We start from the raw sequence: 10,944 nt of genomic DNA on the forward strand, positions 1-10,944 counted from the left end.
AATTAACATACACGCCTAAAGCAAAGTTAATTAACATCCTCCATCCAAATTTAGACGGTCTCTTCTTTGTCATCTATCCAAAATTGCAGAGAGTCTAGTTTAAATGTAAATTGATGCATTTTCTCAATATTAATATTGTTTTGAGTTCCCCAGATTCTTGAAAGTGAGACAGTGAGTGCCTTCGGCAGCTTCTTGTGACTTACCTAAAGCGTTTGATTGTGTTAGTCCAATTCCCTTTTGTAATTAGCTCTGGGAAGATGCAATTTTTAAATCCCTAAATCAAGACCTACAGGTCTCTCTAGGTGATTTGCGACAAACATACGTAACAAACATGCTCTTTTCTATACAACAAAAACAGAATTCAAAAGATATTGGCTGCAGCAACCCCAAAAAGCAATTTCATAGCATACAAGTGGCTTTTAATAAGAGAATGTTACACTAATTTAATTCATCTGCAACAATCCTAACATACCACCTACTGCCCAGTTTCTCTCTCAAGTCTAAAATGCGGTCATGACATTTCAGACTATCATCGATGAAAATTCCAATAAATTTATTACAGTTATTTATTTCCAATTCTTTATACTATATATTTATCTGATCAGTGCAAACTTAATTTGGTTTTATGCATGTTTAGAGACAGAAGATTAGAATCCCACCATTTCCTAACCCTATCCCACATAATAATAATAATAATAATAATAATAATAATAATAATAATAATAATAATACAGGACGACAAAGCAACGTCATACAGAGGAGGATCTAGCTCCTATAGGATCCATTAATTTTTCTTATCTACAATTCATAGAGGCAATAGCCTTATATAAACAAAATAACAAAATTTAAAATAAATATTCTAAATATCTAACATAAGTTACAATTATTATCTAAAAGTAAAGTTATAAAAACATTTAATCTGCAACCAGTGGTAAACAGCTTTTTTAAATCGGACTGTAGATTCAATGCTTCTAATAACACCAAGGAAGAAAAGTATAAGGAGGGAAGAGTGAGTATTTTTAATATGCAGGAGTAAGGTCTACAGGAAGTTCTGTAGGTCAGGGCCAATAAATAACGAATGATATGCTTTTGCATTCTAAATATATCTAGAGCTCCTCTTGCTGATCCACAGAAACAGATACCATATTGTAAGATCTACTGTACCTGTCCGAAATAAAATAGGCGGAGATATCTCATCCCTTAATCTTCTAATCAATCCGCACAAGCTAGCTAATCTGGAATAAAGATTTTTTAATGTTTCTCCCAATTTAAATTGGAGTCAATGTGTATTCCTAAGAATTTAATTATAGAATTATTACTATTGGCTACTCCACACAAGTAGAGATTCTAAGACAACAGTGGCCTTCGAAAAATTAATCAACCCCGTTTTACTAGGGTTCAAAGACAACTTACTGTCCAGACACCAGGTCCTCATGCGCTCCACTGCGGTTGAGCAGCCTCGTGAAAGATCTGCCACTGTCCTCCTGGCAACTATAACTGATGTGTCGTCGGCGAATTGACAAATCATATCACAAGGGAACAGCTCAGGCAAACCATTGACATATAATAGGAAGAGCACAGGTCTTAAGATTGAGCCCTGAGGCACACCTCTTCCTATAATTTGGGGGCGGGAAAACGTTGGTGAGCCGGAATGTGTCACACAAACTATTTGTTCTCTTTGCTCTAGATATGAACTGAGTAATTTAAATGCTGCACCCCTGATGCCATACTGTTCCAGCAGGAAAGAATGGTCAACCGTGTCAAACGCCTTAGACAAATCGAAATACAGTCCAGCTACACTGGCCTTTCTCTCAAGATTCTTCAGGATATATTGTATTGTACTATAAAGGGCCATTTCCGTCGATCTTTTGGGAACGAATCCGTATTGGTGTTTATTTATTATTTGATGGTGAGTTAAATAATTCATAACTATTTGATAGATAACCCTTTCAAATACCTTCGATATGGATGGTAATACGGATACCGACCGATAGTTGGCAATATTCGTTTTTTCTCCCTTCTTAAAAACAGGCACTACTTTTGCCCGCTTAAGAGCATAAGGGAAAATTTGGGTAGCAAGACTCTCATTGATCACATTGGAAATAAGTCCGGCTAAGTGAATCTCAACAAACTTTAAAACGAATACCGGAATTTCATCCAAGCCCGAGGAAACTTTATTTGGAAGGTTCACCAATATCTTAAAGATATCCTGAGAATTAATAGGATTGAGAAATATGGTTGGATAATCATCATGCAAGTCATGTATATTGGAGTTACAGCTTTGTTGATTGTCAAAAGTAAAATGTTTGGCAAATAATTCGGTGATTAAAGCTGGGTCTTCAATGGACCGACCATCTTCCCTTAAAACAATATTGTTGTTAGTTTTATATTTACCTGAGTCAGATTTTATGATTGACCATGCCGATTTTATCTTGTTTTTTGAATTTTAGATTTTTTATAAGAAGAGATGTAACATCCATATTGTTTCCTTTCACGTTTGTATGTAACGTAGTATTCCCTAGAATTAGTATATTTGTATCAAACATAGAGAACTTTTATGTAGTTAGAATATCTTTTTATCTCTGGTGTAATCCAGGTTGGCTTCTTATTTTTCAACCTAGTTGTACAAAAGCCAAATCAAAATAATAGAATACGAAAGAAAGTATTACATTTTCCTTCAACTCCTTCAGCAGAATAGACCTCCTCCCATGCCTCACACATCAGCATATTGTAAACTCGATTCATGTTGTGTGTCGAGAATTTTTATCGCTTCACAACCATACCACATTGGGAAACCTCCATCTGTCTCTTAAAAACAAAAATTTGAGGATAATGATCAGACAGATTAGAAACAAGGACTTCAGAAGATATGACAATACTTGGATTCATATTTGTAAAGATGTTGTCACATCAGGATTACTAAAGTTAAAGTTAAAGTCTCTTGAAATAATAAAAGAAATTTTGTTATTATACATCTCATCAAGTAGGTTAGCAAGATTGTGGATAATCTTTGAGATTGCCTAATTATGAGTCTATAAAATGGTGGCATCATTTGTAAAAATTGTGAAACGACCTCTTATATCAAGAGATGCATGGTCATAATTATAGGGAAGAATTCAAATAGGACCTAGCACGAAACCCTGGGAAACTCCATGATCTATTGGGCATAGAGCATATAAGTCATTCATTGACTTGACAATTTGCATTCCGTCAGACAAGAATGATTCGAACCATTCCACAGCAACACCTCTGAAACCATAGCAATAAAAGAGCTTACCGAGTAATGCTCTGTGATTGACGTAATCAAATGCTTTGGAGAAATCTTAGGAGATCGCTGAAAAGTTTCCCAGAAAGACAAATATTGCATTATTCATGCTTAAACCCTCCCGAAAGCCAGACATTTCCTTAAAATGCAATGCTTAGTTAGGAAGCTCATAATTATTTGCTTAACTAGCAATTCTATGAACTTTTGAGATAAACATGATAGAAGTGACATAAGTCTATAACTAACAGAGTCACTTATAGTTCACCACCCTTAAATAGAGGTTTGAACATAGATACTTTGAGGTTATTCGGAAAAGTAGCTGTTTCAAAAGAGACATTTATTGCAAATGCAAAAAATAGAGATTTTTTGAAAAATATAATCTAAACAGACAATCCATAAGTGTGTTTATTCTTAACTGTATGAAGAACACTTTTAACCTTAAGTACATCTGTCTCAGTGAAGTAAAAGGTGTCCTTGATATCTATATTTCTTACGAAATACGAAAGCTGGAGGATCTAGTTAAGGGATTAGGTTAGCTATATCAGCTTCTCTCCTATTAAACAGTCTCTATCAAAATCTCCTATAAAACTGACTAAACATTTCCATGGAGTTACCTCTGAGTTAATTAAAAATACTCCAATTTTAGGCTTATTGTATGCCATCTGAAATCTAAGACCGTACTAATTTTTCTTGGCCCTTTCTATAATTATGCCTATAATTTTTTTTTATGCGCAATATAGTAATGGATTAGCTGTAAATTTTCTCAAGGCATATATGTAGACCACTTAGATATATTGACGATGTTTTTAGACCAAGAGTAATCCATGGTCGTTTTAATTTTACTTTGTTTTGTGAAGTGGGAACTTTTATTGAAAATGTTTAAGACAAGATCAATGAAAAAGTCGAGAGGAACAAGAGAACTGTATATCATTGTCCAGATGCAGTCTGGATTATGAGCCCAAATTATGGAAATATTTAAAATTCGACTTACTATAAAATCTACCGACTTTAGTTTATTAGAGCTGCTGAACTTCTTTATCCAGCTGAGTATACCTTGCCTTGATTAAGTCTAGGCTGAGGTATGGCATTTGTTTTTGGAAATTAACTAGCGAGTACCTGATGTGAGCCAATCGATAACGCCTTTTAGTTTTATAAATCGCTGAACTGACAAGACCGTTTTCATCTGTTGATACGTGCCTACTGTCTATATTTTCATAAGAGATAAAAGAATAGCTCCGTTGTTGCACGAAAAAGTGACAAAATTCATTTAGAGTTTCTTCTCATCTTTTGTGGTCACTGGTGGTCAATGACATATTAGTAACCATTCACCTGTACGATAGAATTAGTTTCGATAGAATGTCACCAAGATGCAAAAGGGAAGAAATGTCCCGAATTCGTAGGTTAAAAGTTGAATTACTAAGGCTTTAGAGGTGGTATAGGCGGAATTATACCTCTATATACCATATGGTCTACATTGGAAAGTCCAAATTAGATTTACTTTTTCATTAGAGAACGGAAAATTAGGATGTTTCATAAGAGTCTGTTTTGACCTCATTTTAATTTTTGGTATTTATAAAAATTATATAATTAATTTCAATGTTTTGCAATAAGACTTAAAGTATAGCTTATTCTTTGATTTCTTGTCTCTTCTCCTTTTTGTGGTCCCTGCTGGTCGATGGCCTATACTTGCCATTATTCAGCTAGCCGAGGTGGAAGAAGTCTCGATAAATTTTTTTATATTTTTTATTTTTTTTATATTTTATTGTTGACAAAGATGAATTAAGACGTCAAATATTGGACTGAATAGTAAGATAAAGAAAATACTAAACTCAAACCTAGGTGATATCTTGTTGAGTAGTCCTAAAAGCACCAGGGTATCTGATGATATATGTTACAAAAATTTTTGGTGAAAGCAAGAGGAAAGTCGAAGGTTCGCCGAGAACATAATAAATGGCGCGGCTAATACAATGGTTAGTAAATTGTGAGGGAAAGCAATGAGTACTATACAAAACGAAAATATAAAGTGCAAGAACGATGTATTAAAAGACTACGAAGAGTTAAATTACAGTGACTTAAAAAAGTGAGAAAATGTATTTGATCACTAACACAGTAATGGTTTTTGTTTTCTGTAGCTGTATTTATTTCTAGTAGTTCCAACAGATCAAGTTTATTGCTTTTGTGGCACAAATGTAAAAATGTTGAGTGCGTAGCTGGATTAAGACTGTGGTTGTTAGTATCAACACGTCTGGAAAAAGTTAGTTTTGATGCTTGTAGGGCGAATATTTCGGTTCTTATCCTTCTCAATCTCTCTGCAATATTCACCGATACGTGTAGAAGGTCTTGTACCGACCTATCCAATGTAAAATGCAATGCAACTAGAAAAAATGTTCCTGGAATATTCTTAAATATTTTAAAACATAGTTTCGTAACTGTATAATTTAAAGATGTAATTGAGTTTCATAGAAATAAAAAAAAAACATCCAACCAGATAACCATCTAACGAGTGCCAGGTAATATGCGCGTAATAACGTACGTATAAATAAAATTAATAGTGTAACACAGTTTACCGTACCGTAGGCTATGCTAAATATAACACTAGATATTTACTCCGATCGCATGCAATAATAATCTAAATGTAATTGGGAAGGATAAAGTAATTTTTTACTTTTATGAGTTTCATTATTTGTTATAAATAAATTTGATGTAATAAGTGTGGCTTCAGCTCACTCGCCTAGCAACAGAAATGTCGCCATTCGCTCCCCCACAAAGACTTCTATAATTTCTCTAACCAGCTCGGTGAGAAAAAATCGATTACAGCCCTTGTAGTTCGCACATTTGCATATCGTGGGGTTCATAAACGTCGGCTAATAGTCGCCAACATGCCATGTTTCACCTCTTTGCCTCTCCCATAAGGGATACGTACTGGACGATGTATTGTGGACATTTGGACAAAGCGCATCTTATTTATTAAATTTCAAACTGAAAAAAAAGTAAAATAGCTGAACCTGATAGTATCGTTTTTAGAATTAACATTTTAGGTAATAGTTATTTATGTAACGATTGTGTAAATTGAGGAAGTTATTTAAAAAGTGTCCCATATTTCACAAGGTGATTTTTTAACTATTTTTGAATTAGAAAATTAAAAGATTCGTGGCATGTCTTGGTACTATGGACTGTTTCTTTGCTTGCAACATCTCTGATGCATTAATGCCCAATGCTTGCATAGAAACTGCAAAAAAACCTAAACATTTGTCACCTAATTTGATAGGCTCAATCAATAAAATATCAAACATTTTTTTAAATAAACTGTGACAAGATAATCCTTAATAAAGTCGATATTCGACGTTAAATGTGTGTAGATAATGTATTTTAAAGAAATAGGTAATGACATGGCAACACCACTCGATCTCATTGTTGATGCTAGGGACAGAAGGAATCACTACCAGTGACGTCGTCAAAAAATATTTACATTATAAATATTTATTATTAATATAGTATGCTATTTATTTATTTATTTGTTTTCCACGGGTAATGTTCAATAAGCCCTGAGGCACACTTCTTTTTATAATTTGGGGGCGGGAAAACGTTGTTGAGTCGGAATGTGTCACACAAACTATTTGTTCTCTTTGCTCTAGATATGAACTGAGTAATTTAGATGCTGCACCCCTGATACCATACCGTTCCAGGATGTCCAGCAGGAAAGAATGGTCAACCGTATCAAACGCCTTAGACAAATCGAAATATAGTCCAGCTACACTGGCCTTTCTCTCAAGATTCTTCAGGATATATTGTATTGCACTATAAATGGCCATTTTCGTCGATCTTTTGGGAACGAATCCGTATTGGTGTTTATTTATTATTTGATGGTGAGTTAAATAACTCATAACTATTTGATAGATAACCCTTTCAAATACCTTCGATATGGATGGTATAGTTGGCAATATTCGTTTTTTCCCCCTTCTTAAAAACAGGCACTACTTTTGCCCGCTTAAGAGCAGAAGGGAAAATTTGGGTAGCAAGACTCTCATTGATCACATTGGAAATAGGTCCGGCTAAGTGAATCCTAACAAACTTTAAAACGAATATCGAAATTTAATCCAAGCCAGAGGAAAATTTATTTGGAAGGTTCATCAATATCTGAAAGATATCCTGAGAATTAACAGGATTAAGAAATATGGTTGGATAATCATTATACAAGTCTTGTATATTGGAGTTACAGCTTTGTTGATGGTCAAGAGTAAAATGTTTAGCAAATAATTCGGTGATTAAAGCTGGGTTTTCAATGGACTGACCATTTTCCTTTAAAACAATATTGTTGTTCGTTTTATATTTACCTGACTCAGATTTTATGATTGATCATGCCGATTTTATCTTGTTTTTTGAATTTTGGACTTTGTTATCATTTATAGACTTTTTATAAGAGGAGATGTATCATCGATATTGTTTCCTTTCACGTTTGTATGTAACGTAGTGTTCCTTAGAATTAGTATATTTGTACCAAACATAGAGATCTTTTATGTAGTTCCACGGGCAAATTCTCAATAAGGATAACAATATTTAAAATTTTCTAATAATATACTTATTTAACCCTCCTGATAAAAAAAATTAAAAAGTATACCTATATCGCAAATATCACAACAATCGATTTACTTATCCCAAAGTGTTACGATTAAACACCCGCCTCAGATCACCGGCAAACTGTGACTCCTGTACAAAAAAGTCCAGTCGCATGATTATTAACCCATCTCAATGTCTGTGACAGAAAATTGGGACAAACATGCTGTATTGGGACAAATATTTTTGTAACTATGTATTGGAACAAAAAATGTCTCACTCAGTCACGTTCGACAAATGGATGCATGTAGACCAACTTGTTCGAGTAACTGAGGACGCAATATAGTTGAATGGATCAAGCCATAAAGCATTTTGCAACGGTCACGGTCACTCAGAGGGAGAATAACATATTCTGCTTTAATTTGACGGTAAGTCACAGTAATTTTATTCAATAGGTATGTTTAATTTGTATGCTACATGTCTTAAAAACTTGTGCTGAACTGTTTCGATTTATAAATATTGTAGGATGGTGACCGCACACAAGAATCAACAGCGGAGAAGGCAATACAACAGTTTAATGGCACACTTTAAAAACCCATAGTGCATCTTTTTATGAATACAAGCATTTATAATGATTTAGAAACTATTGACATAATAAGTGATTGACATAAAAGTTTTTGATCTAAATTAATTCCTAAGTTCTGAAACTCGTTAACCCAGTCAATAGAAGCGTAATTAATTAATATTAAGATGCGCTCAGAGCCATGACATTTAGTTTGCACCACTCGTTTAATCTATTAAGATCAGATTGAAGATTTGCACATAATGATAATTCGATAAAATCAACATATTCTGGTTCACCCTATCAAAGTGGAGGCAAGCCTTGGAGATATCGGTATAAAGTGCATGCACCCTATAACGTTCTTTCAAGGCCCTTCCCAGGAAATCCATAAAAACTAGTAAGGTGGATTCAGTTAAGGCTACAGTTACGAAAATCAAAAAGCAAAAACCAATATATAATATTTATATAAGAGATTTTCATCATCAACATCACATCATCAATAAGGCTCTTTCGTTATCCAGATTTCCCAGTGAATGGAAAAAGGCGGATTTATTACCCATTCCCAAAGTAAATAGCCCTGCTGAGCTCTCACATTACCGTCCTATAAGCATCCTACCTACTCTTTCCAAAATACTGGAAAAAGCCATGCACCACCAATTAAAAACGTTTTTTATAAATAATAAAATTATTCCTATTACCCAGTGTGGGTTCAGATCCCGGCATGGTACGGAAACAGCACTATTGCATGTATGCCATGATTTTCTTCGCGTTATGGATAACAAAAAAGCTACCGCAATGGTGCTGTTAGACTATAGTAAAGCATTTGATACTCTTGAACATTCTATTTTGCTTGCCAAATTAAAATATTTACTTACACGACTCAGCTTTGTATCTTCTTTGTGATTATTTGGCTAATAGAGTGCAAAGAGTACGTCTCGGCTCAGCATTTGCGCAATATCTAGTTATTGGTCACGGAGTTCCGCAGGGTAGTATTTTGGAACCACTTTTGTTTTCAGTTTACACGTTTGATTTTCTTGAGTTTCTTAAAACATGCAAGTCGCATCAATACGCGGATGATGTTCAACTTTATCACTCATTTTCAATTAATCAAATTAATACCGCCGTAGGGAATATAAATTCTGATCTTGATGCTATTGTGCAGGTGTCTAGTTTTCATAAGCTGGCTCTTAATGCTAAGTCAAAACTATTGGTTTTTGGGATTCCTGTGTGGAATGATTTGGGCATGAATGTCTCCATCCAGGGAGTTAATCTGCAGCCGACTAGCTGCGAAAAAAACTTGTATAATTAAAGTATATTTATCGATAATAAACTTAATTTTGAATATCATATTTCTAATATTTTACAAAAAGCTTACTATAAACTAAAAGTCTTGTACATGTATAAAGATATTTTATCAACTAACATTAAGTTAACGCTCACTTAATCATTAGTCCTCTCAGTGATAAGTTATGGAAGCATTTTATTCTGGCCATCCCTTGCTCAAAGAGATAAATATATAAATCTTGCAAAAATTACAAAATTCTTTCCTATAATGTAGTTATTGTAAGCAAAAATATGACCATTTAACACCATTATTTATCGAATATCAATGGCTAAGGCTTGAAGAACGAGTCAAAGTTTATATGGCTAGTCTCATTTATAAAACTGGGGGACAGTAGAGTCCCTAGGTACTTGTATGAGAAGCTGGTAAGCTGAAGTAGCATTCATGGTGGTGATATGCGTCCTTCTAAAAATGTTTGTGTCCCAAAGCATAGAACTACCAAATTTCAAGCCTCATTTGGCCCGGTGTTAAAATCTATAATGCGTTGCCTCATGATCTGAAGTGTAAGCACTCACTCGCTTCCTTCAAAAAATCTGCCAAACTCCATTTTAATTGTAGTTTATAGTTTAGTATTTTACGAAAATCATGTTTATTCTTTTTTTCACTTTTTAGTTAACTATATTACTTAATTAAATGTATGATATGAGTATATCTGTGTAGGATCGTTGTTTAATTATTATAGTTTGAACGTATATATATATATATATATATATACTATATATATATATATATATTATTTTGAAGTACTATTTTTAAGTGTGTGGTTAGATAGAGTAGCCATACGCTAGATCTCGCCGTATTCATAATTGTTATTGTAATTTTTTATTTCCGTAATATAAAGGCATATTTATTAATTATTATTTATTTATTTATTTATTTTAACAAAACATGAAATACCTGTTAGTAAAACCATGAACAAAACTCCATTTTTCTATATTTTTTGGTTTATTAATAGTATTTAAAAAAAATATTTAGATTTAAAAATATATTCGTATTTCACTTATACTCATATTTTAAACCCATATTCATATTCAAGTTTTTATTTAGGCTGATGTCTATAAGACCCCCTATTCTACGTTTATGAACGGTTCCCCCATAATGTGATGTGATGAAAGTATTGGTATTTACTTATGAGAAATATAAGTTTTTCCTTAATTTAGCTCTTTCTTGTAGAGGGCGCTATCGGACTAAAAAACAAAATCATGGATCAAAAATTCCAGG

Source organism: Anthonomus grandis, chromosome 11 (genome assembly GCF_022605725.1).
Source record: "Anthonomus grandis grandis chromosome 11, icAntGran1.3, whole genome shotgun sequence".
Taxonomy (NCBI): Eukaryota; Metazoa; Arthropoda; class Insecta; order Coleoptera; family Curculionidae; genus Anthonomus; species Anthonomus grandis.